We start from the raw sequence: 23,313 nt of genomic DNA, 5'->3' as shown, positions 1-23,313 counted from the left end.
CACTTGGCTATCCATTCTTGTAAAATCTCTCAAGATTATTATAGTCATGTACACATTTTGCTGGCCCCTCGGTGGGTCTCTGTATAAATCACACAGATCTCTCAGCCCGGCCTGCACTTGGCTATCCATTCCTGTAAAATCTCTCAAGATTATTATAGTCATATACACATTTTGCTGGCCCCTTGGTGGGTCTCTATCTTCTCACACGTCTGTGTGTATCAATTCATACTGCTATATCAAAAAAAAAAAAGTAAAGGCATTTTGTGGGAAGGTGAGTGTGCATTTATAGTTACTTTTTCTTAATCAAAAAAATATCAATGTCAGTAATATCACAATATCTTTTTTATGCTTTCTTTTAATTTGTGTACATGTTGTAGATAATATATTTAAGAAATTATAAACTCTATTAGATCTTTTGTTTGTGTCTTATAAGGTTGAAATGAAGAAGGTTAGCAACAGACATTATAATATATGACAGCTTCGCCACCATAAAGTAGGTTTTCTATCAGGGGATTATAAGATTTTCTTTCTTAACAATGATGTTTGTGTGTATACATTTATGTGTGTGTTTGTTTGTGTTTGTGTGTGTGTGTGTGTGTTACTGTCATAATCTAAATTTAAAAGATTAAGAGATATGAGTAGATTAAATAAATAATAAATAGATAAATAGACACATACACAGAGATATAAAGCAACACACAATTAGACACCCTGATAACCCATAAAAATATAAAATATATTAATATACACACATATATATGTATATTAGTGAATATATTAATATACATATATGCATGTGTGTGTGTGATTTGTGTATGATTGTGTGTGTGTGTGTGTGTGTGTGTGTGTGTGTGTGTGTGTAAAACGTCTTGTCAGGTTTAAAAAAGTCAAAGTTCAGACACAACATTGAAATAAAAACACGAAAAACAAACGAACAAAAGAACCCTTTCTTGAATTAGTTTTGTGTTGGCCATTTATTGCTGGCAAGGCACCTGCCCTTAAGTGTGGATTGTATTCCCAGTGAGACTTTGTTTTAGACATCTTATCCTTTCTTTGAGAGAGATTATCTTTTGGAAATAGTTTCTGGGTTAGGAATGGGGATTGTTTTTGCTTTGCCACGTAGTGGTTGGACCTTTATCTGATGCACATGTCCAGGGCCAAACATTCAAACACAACATGTGAACTCATATTTATGTCAGTCCAGGACTTCACATGAGGAAAATGGATTCATTTGTGTGTGAGAGTGAAATACTGCCTCCCATTACACTGATAATCTGCTCTACTTGCTAAATCTGTATTTTCCAAGCACAAGATGTGAGTGTGGGTTAAACCAGAGAATATCATAGAAACTTGAGTCTTGGTGGATTTCTAGTTATCATTATATGCTAGAGGGAGATTTTTAAGTCCAAGGATAAGTTGCTAAATTCTTCATGTTTTCTACTTGATTGCCTATTCTTTTTCTTTTCTTTTTTCACTCTCTTCAGATGATCCCTAGAAACCTGGGGGCTTTGGCCCTAATTAGATCACCCATAAATCTATTTAATTATAATAAAGTATTAAATTTGATATTCATAATGGATATATATAGCACATTGGGATATATATATTCCAAACAATGTGCTAAATTTAGAAACATACATTCAATTTGCAAATTTGTTTGCTTGTTTTATTATTATTTCCTTGGGTTTTTCCTGGAGTTTAATTTGATAAATTTCATCCTGTTTCTTTAATTCTTACCAGATCTGCCCTCACTTCCTACCTACCCTCTATCACCCTTCTGGTCCTTTGCCTTACCAACAAAACCAACTTTTGCTAATTATTGGATATGTGATCTTTTAATAGAGGATGGTTCACAGAACGTATAATCTTAGAGAAAAGTATCTCTACCTCTCACAGCAGGCTATATTATCATGTCAAGAGGAAGAGTATAGTAGTGGATTATTTGTTTAATTTCTATCTCCATGGTGAGATTTGGTTTCCTGTGACTTACATGGTTCTTTTATATTGATTCTAGTCAAGTACCATGTGTTCTTATGTGAAGCTGTCATGTTATGTCATGAAGACAATTGTTCCTTCTAGTTGTCAAGTGTTTCTGGCTTTTGTATATTTCCACTCCCTCTTCTACAACTATGCCTGATCTCCGTGGAAGGGTGAAGTATGTCTGGGTCCTTTAAGGCTGGGAATTCTTTAGGCTCTTATTCTCTGAAGTTTGTCTACTAGTGGGTCTAAGTTGTTCACCATTGACTGCAAAAAGAAGCTTTGGAGAAGAGCGCTCAGATAATTTTCTTTCTGTCAACTGTACATTTGGTGAAGACTTTCTTCCTTCTCTGTAGGCTGCCTTTTTATTTTATTGATAACTACATCACTGTACAGAATCATTTCAGTTTCATGAGGTCTGATTTTATTAATTGCTTACTTATCAATGTCCTACTCAGCAAATTTTTTTCTGACTAAATTAGGAGAATATTTAAAATTTGTTTGTTATACATGTTTATTCGGGATTTATTATAATCACCAGAAAATATATATCTTTATGTGCTGTTCATTAAATGGTTAGTGAAGCTAATGATGCATGAAAAATTCACAAAGCAATTTATAGTAGTATAAATTAAAATTTGATTTCATTTTGTTTCAGTAATAATGCAAACCCTAGTGCTGGTTTCAGCATGCACCCAACAGGATGTTGGAAAAATTAACCTAATCAATGGATAAAAGATTACTTATTATTTCCATGATTATTGGTTGCCTATCAAAGCAAGATAATAAAATTCTATTATTGAAGATACCATACACTTTAATTATAGAGCATAGTAAAATCAGGTTGGAACTTAGCATGTCTATTCCTGTTGGCTGTCACTCATAATTGCTATGCGTGCTGCTGAAGAAGAACAATCATCAGAGTTTTCTTTCAGGAGTAGATTTACTTTGCTACAATCCCATCTTCTCTGACAGTTTATGTCCACTACTGAAATTTTAGAGTGACCATCTGATATCACTAAGTACTTTCTGATTAGAGTAAAAGATTGCTCAATGAAAGAAAATGCAAATCTAGTATTGTAAACATAACCACAAATGTTCAGGTTTTGTCTTTTTTTGTCTATTGTAATAAATTAATATGTAATAATATTAGTATGTAAAATTATGTAATAATGTAATAAGTTAAATATTGGCCCTCAAGAGCTAGAGTCTGTATATAGTGTCTGTGACCCTGTCCCAAGATATTTTTGATTGGTAAATAAAGATGTCATTTGTCAATGTCTGGGCAGAGGAGTCATGGTGGGGTTTAGGTTTCTCAGGCTTGGGGTTGGAGACGAGGAGGAAGAAGGATGGAGAAAAAGAAGCTTCCATGGATTAGGTGAGTCCTAAAAGCATGGCCATGAAGCCTGGCTGGTTTGAGGTAAGAACAGCCCATATAAAACATAGTAAGCAGTAAGTAATAACTTAGTCACGGATAGGATAGTAGACACTAACAACATGGAGGGTAGGCAGCTGCCCAGCTCTTATACTGATTAAGGCTTAGTGTGAATAGTTAGGATGTGTGTCTTTTATCTCTGGACTCAATAACCAAAGGTGAGGTAGAAACTATGACCCAGGATTTAATTAAATACTACAACACAAAAGTCCATGACAGAAGAATTGCTGGGAAAATAGGAGAACTGTGTACACTGATCTCTGTGGCAATAAATTTTGTGGATAATTTAATACAGATATCTGAAAACATGTTGCTTCTTTTGTAAGTATTCTGTCTCTAAAACTTACTAGTTTATCATTCTTATTTCTTTACATGAAAACATATAAGCAGCATTTTAGTGTCCAGTATTTAACCTTTCAGAAATATAAGATCTTCCTTGGATGTTTAGACCACTGAAACTATGTTCAAAGGTTTTCATTTTTCTCTTTTTCATCCACTTAGTGGAAGGTTATCAGTGCCTAAATATAATTCTCAGTGTTCCACTTATTCAATTCTATTTTGTACATGAGTGTGAGACTTATAAGGTGAGTTTATTATTATTATTATTATTATTATTATTATTATTATTATTATTATTATTAATGATATAGCAATTTTTCTGTAAGTACCTAACTACTTATTCAAGAATAACTTACATATTTTTCTGGAACTGTGGTACATTTACAAAGACTTCTAACAATACAAAAATGTCAAATGTATCTTTTAAAAAATAAACTATAATTGCACACACACATGCATTCAAAAACACATATATGCTAAATATGTGCATATTGAGAATTTGACTTATTTTTTAAACATACATATTTATGATGTTAAGGAACTTTAGACAATCATGCTTATTTTGACATACTATGCAAAAAGAACAGAACATTGAAAAAAATAATAAAAAAACTTTAAAATCTCACAAATATGTATACACATGTGAAGCATGTCTTAAGAAGGAAGAAATTAAGTATTCATCTTTAGTCTTAACTTATAACAAATGCAAAGGATAATTTTCAGAACATCTTCACAGATTTACTTGAAATTAGTCTATGCCTCAGGCAAATATAGTCAGCCAGCTCTCCGCTTGATTTCCTTCTGAGTTTCAAGGAGAGAATGTGATTTGCAAAATAAAACTATTGTAGAAAGAACAATCAAAAGGGACCCTGAAAGTCCATAGCTAGATTTTCTTTTCTGCCTTGTATTTTATTGCAGATATATAAAATAAAAAAAAAAGAAAGAAAGAAAGAAAAGAAAAAGAAAACAAACAAACAAATAGAAACCTCCATGTGGTCAGGCCAGGGACATTACACTGTGGGAGAAGACAAACCACTATCACATGACAAACTACAAACAAGCTCATTCTCTTTTCAAGGCACAAAATACTGGAGATCTGGCTCAGGAGACATCTTAGGATGTAAACTGCTTGACTGTCACACAGTAAGAATTTGGATCTCCAGTTACCACAAATGCTGCGCATATGCAACTGTTTGTAATCCCAGCCTTTGAATACTCAGGGTCTCATAAGCAGGCTTGTTAGAGCAGCTAGTAGATGTGGCTTGTTCTCAACAAATTGAGAGATCCTGCCTCAGTGAATAGGGCAGAGAGAGATTAATGAGGATAACTACTACTCTCTCATGTTACTCCACATGAGTAAACACACATGAGCATGTTTACATGCACAAAAAAGTGGAGCTACATGCATACTAATTCACGTACACAAACTGCACTTAGATCCATGAAAAATAATAAGTTAAACGAGAAACAGTGAGTAGCTGATGATACACTGACAGACATAAGGGATAACTCCTGAGAACTTTGAAGCAGAAGGAAGCACAGCAACTTTAAGAAGTACACATTGCTATATGAGGACTTTCTTGGATGTTGTTATTTTCTCCTAATCTTAATGTCCCTTAGCAGTGGAATCTTTCTTTATAGAAATTTCCAGGTTACATCCTGTTTTATATATACTTTATGCTCATTGTAACTAGTACAATCTTAATGCACACTATCAAATCTTTAAAAAAATCAAGTCCTGACAAAATGTATTCCTATACTTTTATGCAAAAATGCTTAAAATTTATACATTTATCTTTGTGTTTTAAAATAAAGTTGTACTGTAGGACTCCCTTCCGGGGTCCCCCATTTGAGTCTCAGGAGACGGGGTTACCCAATGAAACATGAGAGACCTTCTTGTTGCAAAAGCATGAGGTAGTTTAATGACGGAGCTCCGGGCCTATACTTATCTCACCCAGTAGAAAGAGGTATCAGTCATGAGGCTTGAAAGCTGTGGGATTTTATAGGTTGGGGGTTGGGAGAGAGGGTTGGGGGCTGGAGAGTACAAAGTTTACAAAGTTTACCCAACACCCATAGCCTTGCAATTAGGAAGTCCAGAGACTGGTGGGGCAGATGCATATCTAAGTCTGCATACATGTGGTTAACATCTAATTTACATTTGAATAGACTCAGGAGGGGCTCCTTTGACTGAGGACTAGTTGTAAAAGACAGCCAGGACAGGAATGTTTTAACAATGGGCTTAGCTGGACATGCCTGGACTTGCTTTACAAAGTTCTCAGTCCTAGGGCTTTAAGCTCACAAACTAACCTTTTTTGCCCCAACTTACATGAGTTTTTTTCTTTAGACCTTGAATTTAATTTCCTTTCAGTTCAATTAAAAAAGGAAATTGTAGTGTTGAGAATGTGAGGTTATCATACTAAAACTGCGGTTTTATCCTATCACTTTAAACTATTCTTTGATTATAAGTATCATATTACACACTAAAGAAATCTTTGTATTGCACTTACAGCCTTAATCAAGCAAAATATGCAAAAGATTGGAGATGATACAATCACTCTCTAGGACTTAGCTTAGTCTCAGTAATAAAGTCTACCCAGCCAGGTTTGTTTAATTTTCATTTGCTTGTTAGTCACACTATACATATTACTAGCTACCTTTATTTGTAAGCAAATAACAATTCCAAAACAAGCAAAGCATACATTTCTTAAGATTTATCTAAATCAAAAATTGTTGAAAAAGATAAAATATAAAATAATTACAAGAATAATCTGAAGCCCATGTAGTTTTGGGTAAATCTTTGTCTTTATTTAAAGATATTGCTGATTATAAAATAAATACAATCCTGTAAAGTATATACATAAGAGTAGTTTGAAAGCATGAATTTTTTATTTAAAATAACTTAAGGAATCAAAAATAAAACAGTTAAAATTTAAGTAGTCATTCACTAGAATAGGTAGATAAAGAGATTGGAGGACTATAGAAATGTCATGTATTTTCAATCTTATAAGACTTGGGTGATGAAACAAAATAAAATGATGCTCATGTGCACCATCCTTCTTGTTAAACTTCTTACAGTATGTGGATTGTATCATGGGTATTGTGTACATTTTAGCTAATATCAAATTATCAGTTAATAGATACTATTCATGTTCTTTTGAATCTGGGTTACCACAGAATTAAAAATAAAATTTTAGCTCAACAGAGAAATCTCAAAAGGCCAAGAGGCACTTAAAGAAATGTTCACCATTCTCAATCATCTGGTAAAAGCAAATAAAAATGACCCAGAGATTCTACCTTATACCAATCAGAAAATCTAACACCAAAAGCTAAAGTGACAGCACATGCTAGTGAGGATGTGGACAAGGAAGAACACTCTTCAGTTGCTGGTAGGATAACAAACCAGTTCAACAACTCTGTAAATCAATCTTGAGCTTGCACAGAAAACTGGAAACAATTCTACCTGAAGACACAGATATACTACTACTGGGCAGAAACCCAAAAGATTTTTCACCATAGAACAAGTACACATTCTCCATTCATTATAGCCAAAAACTGGAATCAACCCAGATGTTCCTCCACCCAAGAATGAATACAGAAAATGTGGTTTATTTACAAAAAGGAATAGTATTCAGCAGTTAAAAATGAAGATCCAGTTATTCCACTTCTGGGCATATACCCAGAGAAGCTCCATCATACAACAAAGACTCATGCACCACAATGTTCATAGCAGCCATATTTATAATAGCCAGAAGCTGGAAAGAACCCAAATATCCTTCAGTAGATGAATGGATACAAAAATTGTGGTATATTTACACAATGGAGTACTACTCAGCTATCAGAAACAATGACTTTATGAAATTCTTAAGAAAATGGATGCACCTAGAGAATATCATCCCGAGTGAGATAACCCAGTCAGAAAAGAACAGACATAATATGCAGTCACTAATAATTGGATACTAGCCCCAGAAATCTCTGAACACCACAGGAACAACTCACAGACTATATGAAGTTCAAGAATAACAAAGGTCAAAAAAATGAAAACAAAAAACCATTATGCTTAATCTTTACACACCAAGGAAACTTTGACTAATTCCAGGTTACATCTTGTTTTACATGTATTTTATGCTCATTGTAATTAGTAAGATTTTAATGCATACTATCAAACCTTTAAAAAAATCAAGTACAGACAAAAATGTATTCATATTCTTTTATGCAAAAATGCTTAAAATATGTGCATTTGTCTTTGTTTTTTAAAATAAAGTTGTTCAATTTAAAATAATAAAAAAATAAAACAGTCCAAAAAAAAAAAAAAAAAAAAAATGAAGACATAAATTTTGCAGAAAAATGGATCACAAATTGTTTTAACTAAAAGTAAACCTAAAAAGAATTACAGTCTTTTTAGGAGATATTTAATGTAATAATAAAAAAAATATATAAGAAGTAAGAAATGCAATTATCCAAGGACCTGAGTACATTCTTTTTTCTTTAAGTTAATATTCTAAAGTTCTATTAACCTCATAGAACACTTAGGAATGAAGCCTAGGGACATACATTTGCATTTGAAGCTCAAGGTGGAACCCTTAGGAATGTAGTTCAGGGCAAGGCAGATTCAGCTGATATAGGTGCAGGAGTCTCTTTGTCCCTTGGAATCCCCTTTTGTCCCTCATCCTTACACCTGGCCTCCAGAAAGATGTTTTGCAGGATCTTTGATGGTTAACTTGCTTGTTCCCTGTCTCAGAACTGATGTTACCTTTCTGCATGTAATTAAAGTGGTTTATAAGAGGACAAAATAAACAAGGCTTTGCTTCAGGCCCAAGGCTTCAGCCTCAAATCTCACCAAAATCATGTTACAATATTGGCTGTCTGTTTTTTCTTTCAGTCCTCACTCTGGCCCTGGGGAATCTGTTGTTTGACTGAACTGGTCTCAGACAATGAAAATATGGTAAAACATAAAAATCTAATAACTGATAGTATACAACATTTCATAAATGTTTTATGTTACTTAATTTAGATAAAATAAATTTATCTAATCAGAGTTCAAATGTAAGAAGTGAATGATAAATCTGAATTAGTACCTCTCTTATATTAAAAAAGCAATACATAAGTACTTGGGGGACAGTAACCAAGGTCATTCATTCCACTGTAAGGACAAAAATTGGAAATTAAGTTTTCATCAACATTTAGAAAAATGAAGCCAAGAAAATCAAGAGTCACATTTGTCTTAAAAAGTATTTTCAACATTTTATTGTGACCATTGGCTTATGTAAATTTTACTCAAGTTGTATTAAACAAATGTATCTTTTACCAAAGACATTTGTGAAAAATTGAAATACTATTTCGCAAATATGTTTATGACATGCAAGAAATACCTGTGTGTGTACATGCCTGTGTACGCATGTCTGTCGGTATGTATCTGGTGACCAGAACACAGGGTTAGATATCCTGTTGATTTTCACCTTACCTTTAAAGGCAAGAATTCTCACTTAGTCTGTACTTCAGTTACTGAGCAATATTTACTCATCAGGAAGACATATGGATTAGCTTTTGTCTAGTATGAGGGTTTCATGAAATAAGAGAGAGTGTGCTGCTTTTACTTGATTTCTTTCTAATTATTATATTTGACCTTTTAATTGTCATTTGATTTATTTTGTTAGTCTGATTCTAAATTGCCATAAATCACTGCTTGCTTTTAACCTTATGAATCCATACAGAAAATAAACATTTGAGGTCCTTGCTAGTTTAATGGGCCAGTGTCAATACAATTTAAACAATCCCAGGTTTAAGAACTGTTCTACAAAAAAAAAAAAAAAAAAAAAAAAAAATCCCGAATATGTCCTGAATAACTCCTACTATTTGAAATTAAGTAACAGCACTTAGACTCTAATGTTCTGCATCTCATTGGTCCAGTATATTAGCGAAAGACTAATATTAAAAACAATTAATGACTGATAACTTTTAAGCAAAACATTGTTCTTTAACAAAAAATGAAATTTTCAATTCAAAATTTTAACTGTTTTACAAAAGATTTTATATGAAAATGGATGCATTATATCAATTCTATTATATTGTTAATATAACTAAAATGGGATTTTAAGCTACCTTATAAATATTCCAGATTTTGATGCAAATGTGTAAATAAATGGTTTTCATAAACATCTAAGCTCAGTAAGATAATTGAGTCACTTTGGGCTTTAGTCATTACAATTTCTAGTAGGGCATAAATGTGAAATAGAGGGTGATTTTTTTTGGTTATAGAACATATTTTTATCTCATAAGCAAAAGTAGAGCATGAGCTAAAACTACATAATTTTTTCATTTTGCTATCATTTATTGAGAAATTACCATGTGAATAGCACTGTTTCTTACTTGAAGAGTAGGGCAGAAAACAACAACAACAAATTGCCTAATTTTATAAACATTTGAACAAATAAACATGATAGGAGATCCTTTTTAAGGTTTTATATATATATATATGTGTGTGTGTGTGTGTGTGTACATATATATATATATATATATATATATATATATATATATATATATATATAACTTATATATAAAATATACACAGCACACTATATATAATGGGACCACATAATACAAAGCTAGCTAAAATAATTCATGTGGTCATTCTCACCTAATACATGTCTGCATTGTTCTCCACTGTCTTTTATGAAAACCCACATGATTGCTGGTGCAGATACCATAGGAAATCACTGATGAACATAAGAAAAATTTCTCTGACTCAGGAGTGATAATTTGTTTCATGAGCTTAGAATTAGGTATATGTGATGAAGAAGAAAACACCCCCAAAATACATTCCAAAAGATCCTCAACTGATATTTCTTGGAAAACCTCATGAATTTATTTTGCACCACGAAGATGCACTAATTTCCATTAATGGCAATCGAGGGACCAAGACTTTAGTATAAATGCTTCTAAGGAACATTGGACACAGGGAGTGCACAAGTAATCAATATATTAACTTAGCCTATAGGCTCAATAATGCCAATTAAATATTGATATAATTAAAGTTAGATTCAAGAGACAGTTTGCCGGTACTAATCTATGTAGTTCATTGGTCTTCAGCGACTACTCTTACATTAATTCAGTGCCTCACACTGATTCACTGTGGGAGAATATAATATAAATCTTGTTTCTTGAGGTGCATTTTCTTATTTATGATTGTATTCTTGTGACATTTATCATGTAATACTTTTATAGATAACCGACTAATGATTATTAGCTACTTTGTGCATTTTTAAGAAACTGTTTAAAGCATGAAAGGGACAGACCTCTGAGTTGAAAATTTTAGTTATTCAAAATGTCAAGAAAGCATTCCATACAAGTGAACATATTTTACCCCAAAGCACAATATATTTCTAAGAATAAAAGCTAGAGCTGAAATTTGGGAAGTTCTTAAATTCCATATTTTAGTTGAAATAGCCACATCCTTTCATTTACAAGTGGCAAAAATCATTCCTAAAAAAGCCATTGTAAATGGAAGTCTGTGATATGAGAACCATGACTGCACTGGTGACAGTCCTGTAAAGTGCTCTTTCTGCTACTGTCATAACTCAGCTTTTAGATTTTAGTTGAAACTCTGATGACAAGTCTCCAAAGAATACTAACTTTTGATTGTTTGTTTTATTCCTTCATATTCTTAATGCAATTGATCAGCGAAGAACAATGTTCAGAGTAATTGATAAAATGTGGATTATTATTTTAGGTTCATCTACCAGTTATAAAATAATCAGAGGATGTAAGCTTATGCAGTGATGGTTAATTTTGGAAACTTGATAAGATCTATAATCAACTGAGAAGTAAGGCTAGAACCCAAATCTGAGAGTTTCTCAATTCAGCAAAGAGAAAATTGGTGGTTTTTGTCGCCTAAACAATGGTTACTCCATTTTGCAAAGTGGGTGTTTGAATTAAATTTAAAAAATAAAGGAAGCTGAGCATATTGATTTACCTTTGTTTACTGACTCCAGACAACATGTGATATACTTCATCAAGCACTTAAGTTATAGCTCCATCCTGGGATGGGACATACCCTCAAAACTAATGGTACTTCTTCCTCAAATTGTTTCTGTCAGGAATGATAAAAGCAACTAATATAGTACATTTGAAGAAGACTAAGGTTGTAATTATTGAAAACCCGACTCTGTCATTTCTGAACTGTAAGAACTTATTTCTTAGAGTAACATGAATGAGTTTAGAACATTTTGGAACACCTGGCATGAAGAAACAGTGCATGTACTTTAGTGACTTGCACTTAAGTCAGAAAACTTGAGTGATGTTCTGAGCAATACTATATTAATAAGTCATACAGAAAAAATAAGTGACAGGGTAGCATTCAGTATGTAGCATGCCTACTGATTATTACTTTCATTTATATGTAATGAAAAAAGGAAAGAGGCAGCAATATTTTTAAAGGACACCATATTTGCAAGTTTATAGGTACAGTCAGAGAGGGTACAAGAAAAACATTTTTGACTGTTAATGAAATTAGTTCCATTAGAAGAAAATTGCCTACTTTGCACAGTAGAAAATGTATGCAGCAGCAAGAACTTACAGAATAAAGGCTTCACATTATGAAAATTCAAATTATGTAGAAATAATACACTGAATTGATTCCTTGTAAACAACTTCCAATGATACTGTTTCTGGAGGGTCATTTAAAGGACACAGGAGTCTTAGTGACACTGTGTTACAAAGGAGCCTTTGCTACATCTTGGTCAAGTAGCAAGATCTAGGATCCTATTCCAGATAGGACTGATTTTACAGATATGAAACTATAAGAATAGAGTGGTCACAGAACATTGTGACAAGGTTTCCGATTGGGACCGATAACAAGCCAAAAGTTCATGATAAAATATCCTGTGTGGAGATTCTGAATACCACTGCATAAATTTATAAAGATGAAATATAAGTTGCAATAAACACACTAAGATGCTGGAAATACTGTGGAATATATACCAAGAAAAGTCACATAAACTTGCATAAGTTTGAGGCAGCCCAAGAGAGAGGTTGACAATGCTGCAAGTAGCTGAGCCTGAGGGGCAAAGCAACTACATCTGTTTTGAGTCTACACAATTCTTTCATTTGCCCAAGGTGTGTGATATGATACTGTAGTATTTGATCACTTTTTTCCTTTGGTTTTCCTTGCTCTTCTCTTTTCTAATTTGGAATGAAAAGGTTTACCTTGTGGCAATGTATTATCAAAGAATGGAACTTTCTGTGTCATGAGTGGAATCATGTTCATATTTTTTCAGTATCCATAGAGATTAAGCAGCTCTGTCTTTGAACAATTTTGGGACTACTGAAATCTTTAAAAGTTTTTAAATTTCACGGAATGCACTATTCACTGTGAGATAACCCCAAGACCATGGAGATATAGAATAGAGGGCTATTGCTTAAATAGATTATTTTGAAGTACTGTGTTAAGAAGGCAGTCTTGTAATAGCTAGCATTGCCACCTTGATAGGATTTCTGACTGGTGATCATGATTAAGACAGGAATCTTTACTCTGAATGTGAAAGATACCATCCCATGGGCTAGGGTTATTGACTGAATGAAACTGAATGTAAAATCTCTCCTCCTGCCTTTTACCTTTCTCTCTTCTAACTTCCAGTGTGGGGACAAATTGCTCCCTCTCCCTCTCCTACTTCTGATTTCTCCCTCTATTCCCTTCCTTTCTCCTTTCACCTATCTTCCAGACAGTAGATGAAAAATAAGTAGCTGACCCAAGCTCCTGCTACCCATAAACTGTGAAATCATGAACCAGAATAAATTCTTTTTTCTTTATCTGCTATGTCATGTTTTTTGTCAAAGCAAAGGGAAGCACATTCAAGCCACAGGAACAATAATTTCGTAAGAACTATTTGTAAAGTTAGAAAAATAATAATTTGTATTAAATTATCATAATAAAGATTTCATATTTTACGATAAATATTTATTACATGCTACATTTAGGAAAGTGAGTTTCAGTTACTTCAGTGGCTCTTTAGAACTTGGTGAACTTAAAGTTGATTTTTGCATTCATTTTGTAAAAGGTCAGCTTTTTAAAAAATAACTATACTTATTGTCATCTAGTCTACTTAAAATATTCAAAAGCATTAATGTGAACTCAAACCAAGTAGTGAATGACCCCAAAGTTGAACAGACACACAGAGTGACAAATAAGCTTCAGGGTCATCCTTTGTCTTGTCTCTCAATCAGTTGTTGTCAGGAGCAGAGTTAAGTGCTTATCCTTTCATCTGCACAGAAGCAGAATTGGGATCCCTCAGGCTGCCAATTCTTCCATGTCAAAGATGTTAATAATGCATCTGACTACCAATGTGACAAAGAATATATGTCAGCTGGGGTCTTTGCTTTGAAGTGGAGTGAAACTGAAAACTTTCATTTTGCCATTGAATTTTTTTCTTCCATGTAACTATACCGACTCACACCCCCTACAGAGCAGCACAGTCAAGGTCAACATTGGACATAAGGAATTCATCAGCTTGCTCCAATTTAGTGTGTAATAGAGCTATATACATAATTTCCTGTGTCAGTGTGACCAAAGCAACAGAAGTTGACTATTTAATTAAATTGTGTAATGCATGCATTTTCAAAAATATGAAACTTGGAGGAAACTTAAATGAAAAACAATTTCACAAAAATACAGGAGACTGTACTAAAGGAATGTGCTTCTGAGGAAAAAATACGTAGTTCTGAATGTTAAGCTGAAAATTAAATAGCTACTTGAAAATATTGTGACACTGACTATAATTACAATGATACTCAACATTCTATTCGTTATTTATGATTAGCATTACCACTATTGCAAGAAGTTATTGCTAAATTTTCTAATTGCTGATCTAATACCAAGAAAAGTAAAAAGCACAATCCAAGGATTATACTAGTTAAGACAAAACTGTCCTTTTCATAAGATGAAAATAAATCATGTGACTGAATTAATCTTTCACACTGACACAGACACAATTCATAAATAATGTACTCATTCATAGACTGTCTTCAATGCTTTGAAATTTTATTAAATATCTCTGCTCCTTTTGCTAGTTAATGGGAATTCTAGTCCTTCTTGGTAACTATTCTACCAAATTTACACTTAATGTCAAATAGAGAAATAAAAACTAAAAACGGGGGGGTGCAAAAATGAGTTCTATTAAGCTTTCTCTATTTAATTTTACATAATTCACAGTAATTGTTGATTTTATTACATACCAAGAAGAATTTGGGTTTTATATTATCCACTAGCACCACCAAGTGGTAACAATTTGTTTTTTATATCAGAGAAATCAAATGGAATTATTATCTACCAATAAGCATGTACACTATATTTAAAAATTTGTTCATTTCAGAATCTCCAAGGGTTATAAAAAGGCAGCTTATACATTTTAATTTTATTATTTTAATTTCCAATTTTATAATGAAAGTAAAGTATACATTCATTTTTAATATTTATTTTAAAGTATAAAAATAATATACATTTTATATGACAAAAGTTTTGGACATTCTGGAAGAAATTTAAATAACAAATATGAGATGAGTGATAAAGTACAGTACTACTTACAGAAAGGAGTCTATGGATGAACACAGAGTATTTTATCCAGTGGTAACATAGAAAATATTCTGGTTTATCAATGACAAAATCAAATTTAAGCAGATCTTTACTATCATAAATAAATATGTACATGCACACATTTTAATCTCTAGGCTAATTACACAAATTATATTGGAGTTGGAGGTTTTTATACAAGTCATACAGTATTCTTATGTATAATACAAAATTTCAAAAGCAAGAAGACAAATGGTTATCACCATTCAAATTTTCTAATTGTAAATTACTATGAGCAGTTACAATTTTAACAGTCCAGAGACTCAGATTTCACTGATACCAGGAATTAGGAACATGCCAGATAATTTAGAATGTTTACTAGTATATATCATCCCTGTACACTTTACATATTAACCCTGGTCTGAATCTAATATTAGCTTTATTGAATGAATGGAACATGACTATTGTGAGAAATATGTATCTTCCTATCTCAGGATGATTAACCATAAATATTGGGCCAAATACTTATCCCAGTGTTACAGTGCTAGATGAGTATATACAAAGACAATGCTTTGATCCACACCACATAAGCATGCATGCACACCTACACACACACACATACACGCATACATTTATCTGCATTTGCGTGCTTATATATCATGATTTTCTGACCAGCCACTAACAGAAATATAGTTTGCTATTATTGTTACATGAATATTCTTCCTGTAAATGGAGAATAAAAAATGCATTTGACTTTCTGCAATAACATCAGATTGTCAGAGCCAAGGTATTGTGTTCAGATTGGCTTTATGATTGCTGAATCTATATTTAAGTATAGATTTTGCAAGATGGGACCTACTTGAGTTCACATATAATTTATGCTTTTGTTTCATGAGTTGTGGGAGAAAATTGATGTTTTTATTGATGATTAAATTGTGGTTCTGTATAAGTATTATTTAAGTTAGTTTCAGGAACAAATATATTGTAGAAGAAAATGCTAACTTTGTGGTTATTCGTAATATTGTTCAGCACAAACACTAATAAATATGTGCTAGCAAGAAATTGTTAAGACAATTCTGGGAAATCAGATTTGACAAACCAAAAAAAAAAAAAAAAAAAAAAAAAGCGTTTCCTATCACTCCTAACAAAATGACCTCTGCATCTCAAGTATTATTTTGCGTGTTGCAAAAAGAAATACAGACTAAATTTTCTCTAAATCATGTAAAGCCATCTATACAAACAACAGCCTTTAAAATTGGAAAAGTGGCTCCATGAAAATGCAGGAAAAAATTCTGAAGTTGGAAATAAGCAGTGTAAGTGAAAACATCCTTTCAGCCGCCTATGGAGCACCTAATGAAAAATGTAGTTCTAGCAATGTTAGGTAAATTAATAGTGATCACTATACAGAGTCTATACATATTGTCAAGGCTATTTTAAATGATATAGAACTTGTTGGAAAGAATGAAAGACTATTTGAATTCCACACAAACTAACTTCTGTTCAATTGGCTTCTTGTACTTTATATTATGTTAAGCTCAGCAGGATTACTGATGTTCCAAGTCAGTATGAAATTTTAGGGTTAACTAAATATCCAAAGCATATGCTTTACTTTGTAGTGCAGGCTTAACAACCACAATCATGATCGTGCAAGAATTACTATTTTCAGGCTTCAGCATCTGTTTCTGGTACCCTCATAGGGGTATCTAAACTCCCTAGCAATGATAAAGTAGGTGTTCTCTACATCAAAATGGGTCCTACATTTTTATTAGACTTTTCGATGTAGACTGGCCAACACATGAGATGTTCTTGTTTGTAATAACATAGTAATGAAAGAAAACCAAAATCAGTCATTCCAGAAGACTCAGTGCGCTGCTTCTGGTGTCTCTTGATGCCTCTTGGCTCTATGAGTCTTTCAGTAATGATCTGGTAGATTGGAGATTTTTGTACAGAGAAGCTGTCTCCACTTGGGATGCCCTTTGCATTTTGGACTAATCTCCAAAACACAGTTATTACCTGAAATAATATTAAAAATAGATTATATCAAAGTACTAGAAGATGCCATTTAAACTGTTTAAGAGGAAAGAAAATGAGAAGTTCTACGAGGTTGTATCACATACGCTTGACAATGATGACCACAAAATTCCCAAAGGTGTAATAGTGGTAGAAAAGAACAGCTGTATGATAAGACTTAAGGTGTGTTTAACAAATATGAAATAGTGTCTAGTCATGGAATAGGTAGCTAACTATCTGGGACTAGTGAGGATACAGACCTTAGAGAAGCAACTAATATGACCAATTTCTCTATCCAGTGCAATTCTTAACTACATTTCAAATAATCATCACTATGCTCATAGGTAAACATACTTCTCACCAATCACGAAAGAAGCTTCTTTTTGCATAAAACAGAGACAATTATAGGAAGACGTAAGTTGTAAAAATGCAGAGAACAGCTGTAACTAGAGTGCACAGCCTTGATTAATATGTCTACTACTCATTCTCACAACGAAGAGATGGGAAGATTAAAAGACCAATGTGATCAGAATTCTGCAGTAAGATTGCAAGGAAAAGATCTAATTAGAAATAAAAATAAAAGGGAGAGAATTTTTGAGAGGGTTGGAAGTTCATGGGAGAGGCTAGAAGGAGAGAAACAGGAAGTTTTTAATTACAAGTGTAAGCATAAATTCTAATTACAATTTTTGATGATTAAAAAAGGATTGTAGTATCTATCCAAACACCATATGTTCCACAATGGTACTCCATTTATCCATAAAAAAAAGTTTAAAAGATGCTCAGTCAACTATTAAACACCATATTGATCAAAATTAAGCTATCCATTGGTAGTTATCATGTTTTCTCCCATATACACACTTTAGATTAAAGATTAATGTGAATGGAGATAAAGGTGTAATTATTTGCAAACACAAAGTGGGTAAGTTCCAAAGGAGGAATGTGCCCATATTATGTTATATGTGTATGAAAATTTTACCAATAGCATATATTGCATTAAGTGCAATAATCTTCTTACATGTGCTTTGCTCTTGCTGCATAATTTTATGTCATCGACCAAACAGGTTAGGCAGGAGCCTGCACTGATCCGCATCTCTACTTGTCAGTTTTTTGAGAGACCCTTGGTTTGTACTTCCAAGGCTTGCCTCAGATCCTATCTCTGCCTCCTGAGTCCTGGAAATTTGGGCAGGAACTTTGCACATAAAAGTGCATCTTAACTCATATTGTACAGAGGCCTTTTGATACTGACATGTTATTGCACCTCATGAATATGTTCATGAAAGTGAAATGATTACCAAATCAATAAGAACAGGAGGCTAGCTTGTCAGATGCATGAAGAACACCTAGTAACACAGATAGCATCAAATTTTTATCTTTCTTGTACCTGATATATTGGCAGCTGAGATTTAAGTGAATATTTAGCTTTGACTGTATTTATTATAAGTCAGTCTCTTAAATTCTATAGATTCTCAAACCATAGAATCTTTTATTATAGTTTTATTTATGCTGCTATAATAAAATATCCAGAAAATCTCATAGGAGAAAAGGTTTATTGAACTTCTACTGAGGAAATTAAGGCATAACAAAGTAACTATTTGTATAACATTTATAGTAAGGAACAGGTAGAAAATGAGGAGAGCAAATCTAGTTGCTTTCTTTCTGCTAGACTGTTTTCAGTATAACTGTCTAGGGAATGTCCCTACATTTATCTTCTCAGATCTGTCAAGACAATCCTCCAATCACATTGTCATAGGCCAAGATGATTTATTTAATTCCCATCTAATACTTTTTCCAGATAGTTCAATTGGTAAATTGATTTTACTACTGTATAATAATTCCTAAGAAGACTGAAACACTGTATTAAATATGCTGCTTTTCAGGATGTTCCCTTCAACCTTCACAAAACATAGATTTAAAATATATATACACAATTAAGGCATGTGATCAATAAATAAATTAATTATAATCATTATGATTTTCTAAGTGTTATCTTTGACCAAAAAGGTTGGGTTTATAAGTGCTGCATCAGGATAAAAAGAACAAAGTCATGACTTAGAATCACTAATACCATAAAAAGGAAAAATGGTGTTGAAAAAACACAGAGAAGCTTTGAACTGAAGTATTTCAAGGTATGCCTGCCCAATTTGAATTTCTAAATGACCATGGGCAGATTTTGCAATAGAGTAGATACAATAGTGAGAAGAAGATAAAAAGCTTAAATTAAGGTTTAATAATTAAAGTGCTATTTGCTAAGTAGGCAGAGTGTACAGGTAAGTAGATTATTCTTTTAAGATGAACAAATCATTTGGTCAAATAAATTATACTCAAAAAAGTGCCTAAGCCACCATAAAAAAACGCTGTCTTTAGATGTATCTTGAACAAGCATTTCTTAGAACAAACAAGTAGCCATCTCTCAAGGCATTGGTCCCAATTAGTACAGTTCTAGAAAAGATTTAACAGAGACCAGTGGGTAAACAAGTGCCTCAGAGCCTGCTGGCCTTAGGTTGTTTCTCAGTACACACATGATGAAAAATTGATTTCAGAAACTTGTCTGATCACCTCCAATATCTCATGCTTAGTATATGATAGACACACACCAAGATTTAGACTAAGACAGACACACATGCACAAGCACATGGACAAGCACATGAGCACACAAACACACACATACACACACATACACACACACATACACATACACACTCAAATGTAATTTTGAAGAAAAAATTACGATGAGTTAAAGTTTTTTCCAAAGTAAATTTCTAATTCTGTGGCTTTCCCTCTGAAAATTATCTTAGAAAATCTTAAATATTGATTATGTTTTTTAAAATATTAGGATACATCCAATAATACATGAAAATGAATTATGATTTCTATGCCACATAAAATTTGTGGTAAGATATTTTGTGGTCAGACATTCTAATATATTAAATTATTTGATTAATGTTTCTTATTAAATGCTTCCATATATTTTAGTTCATAATAGTTTGTTGTAATATGCATTTTCAGAAAATATTTGGGGAATTTATTTGTATATTTTATATTATACATAGATATACATAAATCTTCATCAATATGTTAGTTGTTAAGAATTCACAGAGGGGCATCTGGAGAGATGGCTCAGATGTTAAGAGCACTGTATGTTCTTCCAGAGGTCCTGAGTTCAAATTCCAGCAACCACATGGTAACTCACAACCATCTGTAATGAGATTTGATACCCTCTTCTGGTGTGTCTGAAGATAGTGACTAAGTACTCATATACATAAACTAAATAAATCTTAAAAAAAAAGAATACACAGAGTGTCCTAAGTAGCATTTGCCACCTAACACTTGTTACTGAATTCCGTTGACATTTAAATAGTAACTTAACATCAAATAACTATGTAAAATAATTTTATATAAATAGCCACTGATTTGAACTTATAAAAAGTTCCTGTTTATATCTGTGAAAACATTAGCATCAATTAATCACTATCTTATAATTTGTCTTTACTTACACATTTACAATACCTTAAATTTTTCTGAGATGCATAAATTTATCTGAATTTTACACATGTACTGTTCGAAAAATTTAGGAATGATCTTAAATAATATAGCAATATGAACTTCATGTTACAATGTTTGAGTATTATTTCTAGTATGCATAATTATATCTCAAAAGTTCTATCCCTAACAAAAATATGTTGAAAAATGTAAGTTTGCAAATTTTACAGTGCTTTCAAAATAAAATAAATATTGAGTACAGGAAAATGTAATATTATGTGATTCATATTCTGTCTGAGCTAAACTTTGTTTTCTACAAGATGGTAATCTTTATTATTTCAAACAACATGCTTTCACCACTACATTTCAGTTTCCCACTTTAAATTACAATGATAATAATCTTAAAACTTTAGTAATGTTTCCCCATTGATAAGTATTTTTATATTTCCATAATAATCTAAGACCATACAGAGAATTGCATTAGAAGTTACAATAAATTAATTTGCTGATAAATAAAAAGTGAAGCATTACAGAAAATACAAAATATAATTATCCAAGTTTTACCACATTTATTTAAAACCATTGATAAATCCATATAATAAATTTTATAGTCAAGGCACCATCTCAAAAGCCATTTGTAAAGTATTTAACTACCATAGGAAAATGAAGCAACACTCAATAAAGTTTATTGTTCTTCCATAATTTATCTCTCTTTTTAAAAATGTTTTATTAGATCCTCTCTGTATTTACATTTGAAATATTATTCCCTTTGCCAAACTCGCTCCCATCTCTCCCTACCCCTCTAGTTGTCTTCACAAAGGTGCACTAGCTCCCAATCACCCTCTCTACCTCAGTGCCTTGGCATTTCCCTACATTGGACAAACATTCTCTCTTTGACCAAAATCTTCTTCTCACATTGATGCCAGATACTGCTATCCTTTACTGCTTATTCAATTGGAGCCATGGACCTCTCAATGCATGCTCAATGGTTGGTGTTCAGGTCCATAAGATCTGTGGAGTATTTGGTTGTTCCACAATAATTTATCTCCTAAAAGTCTTTGGATAGAGGGTGAATTTTATTGTATGGCACGATGTAAGCATATGCAATATATTTCAAGTAAGGAAATCAATGCAAAACCCCAATATAAACATACAAACAAATAAATAAATGACCATGTTTTCTTCTTTTTTTCTTTACTTTATTTTTCTTACAATGAGTAAAAAGTATATGTAATAAAGGGTGTAACCCATAATTTGTCAATATGTTCTTGGTGTGTAAGGATTTGCCATGAGTTTTTTTTTTTTTTTTTTTTTTTTGGTTGTTGTTTTGTTTTGTGTTCTTTATTTCTTGGACTTCATACAGTCTGTGAGTTGTTTCTGGGGGAGTGCAAGCCTCTGGGGTTAGCATCCCACTATCAGTGAATGCATATTATGTCTGTTCTTTTGTGACTGGGTTATCTCACTCAGGATGATATTCTCTAGATGCAGCCATTTTCTTAAGAATTTGGTTAAGTCATTGTTTCTGGTGGCTGAGTAGTATTCCATTGTGTAAATGTACCACAATTTTTATATCCATTCATCTACTGAAGGACTTCTGGGTTCTTTCCAGCTTCTGGCTATTATAAATAGAGCTTCTATGAACATTATGGAGCATGTATCTTTGTTGTATATTAAAGTGTCTCTGGGGTATATGCCCAGAAGTGGAACAGCTGGGTCTTCAGGTAGTAATATGTCCAATTTTCTGAGGTATCGCCAGACTGATTTCCAGAGTGGTTTATCAGTTTACAACCCCAACAACAGTGGAGAAGTGTTTCTCTTTCTCATAAAGAGACCTATATAATGACACAAAGTATAAAAATGATTAAATATAATAATAATAATAATAATAATAATAATAATGTGGTTCCATGTTCATGGTGTCTGTTCACAGAAGTAAAATCCTAGAATAGAGAGTTTATCTACACATAGTTGTGAGACGAGGTTGACATAATTCAAATATTATATAAAGAATTCTCTAAGAATGAACACTTTTTTCAAACAAAAAGAAAGCATGTTATTTGATCATAATATAACTTGGGAAATAATTGATATATTTCTCTTGGTAAAGTAGTTACTCAAATACTACTTTTTTACAAAATTGAAGCTTTAGCTTATTACTCAGCAAGTGATTAATTAATTAATTTTTATAACTTATATTGCCTGCTTCTTTGTTATTAAATTGAACTGCTACACAGACAATTACAGCTTGATTATAAAATGCAGAGAGAACATTCATTAATTTTGTTTTGGCTGAACAAAAAGACTTCAGTTAGATTTCTTTTGAGAATGTTTGAACTCATTTATTTTGTATTTAACTAAAGAAAGTACTTGAGAAGCAAATTTGATGAATGAAACAAATATGTATTATATATATATATATATATGCATATATCAACAAAAAAGAAAATAAACATATCAAACATACTAGAGTAGTACATGATGGGAAGGTGAGGCAATTGTTTTTTAGATTTAT

The sequence above is a fragment of the Micromys minutus genome (assembly GCF_963924665.1).
Source record: "Micromys minutus genome assembly, chromosome: 5".
NCBI lineage: Eukaryota > Metazoa > Chordata > Mammalia > Rodentia > Muridae > Micromys > Micromys minutus.
The sequence above is the reverse complement of the archived record's forward strand: the minus strand, read 5'-3'. Positions refer to the sequence as shown.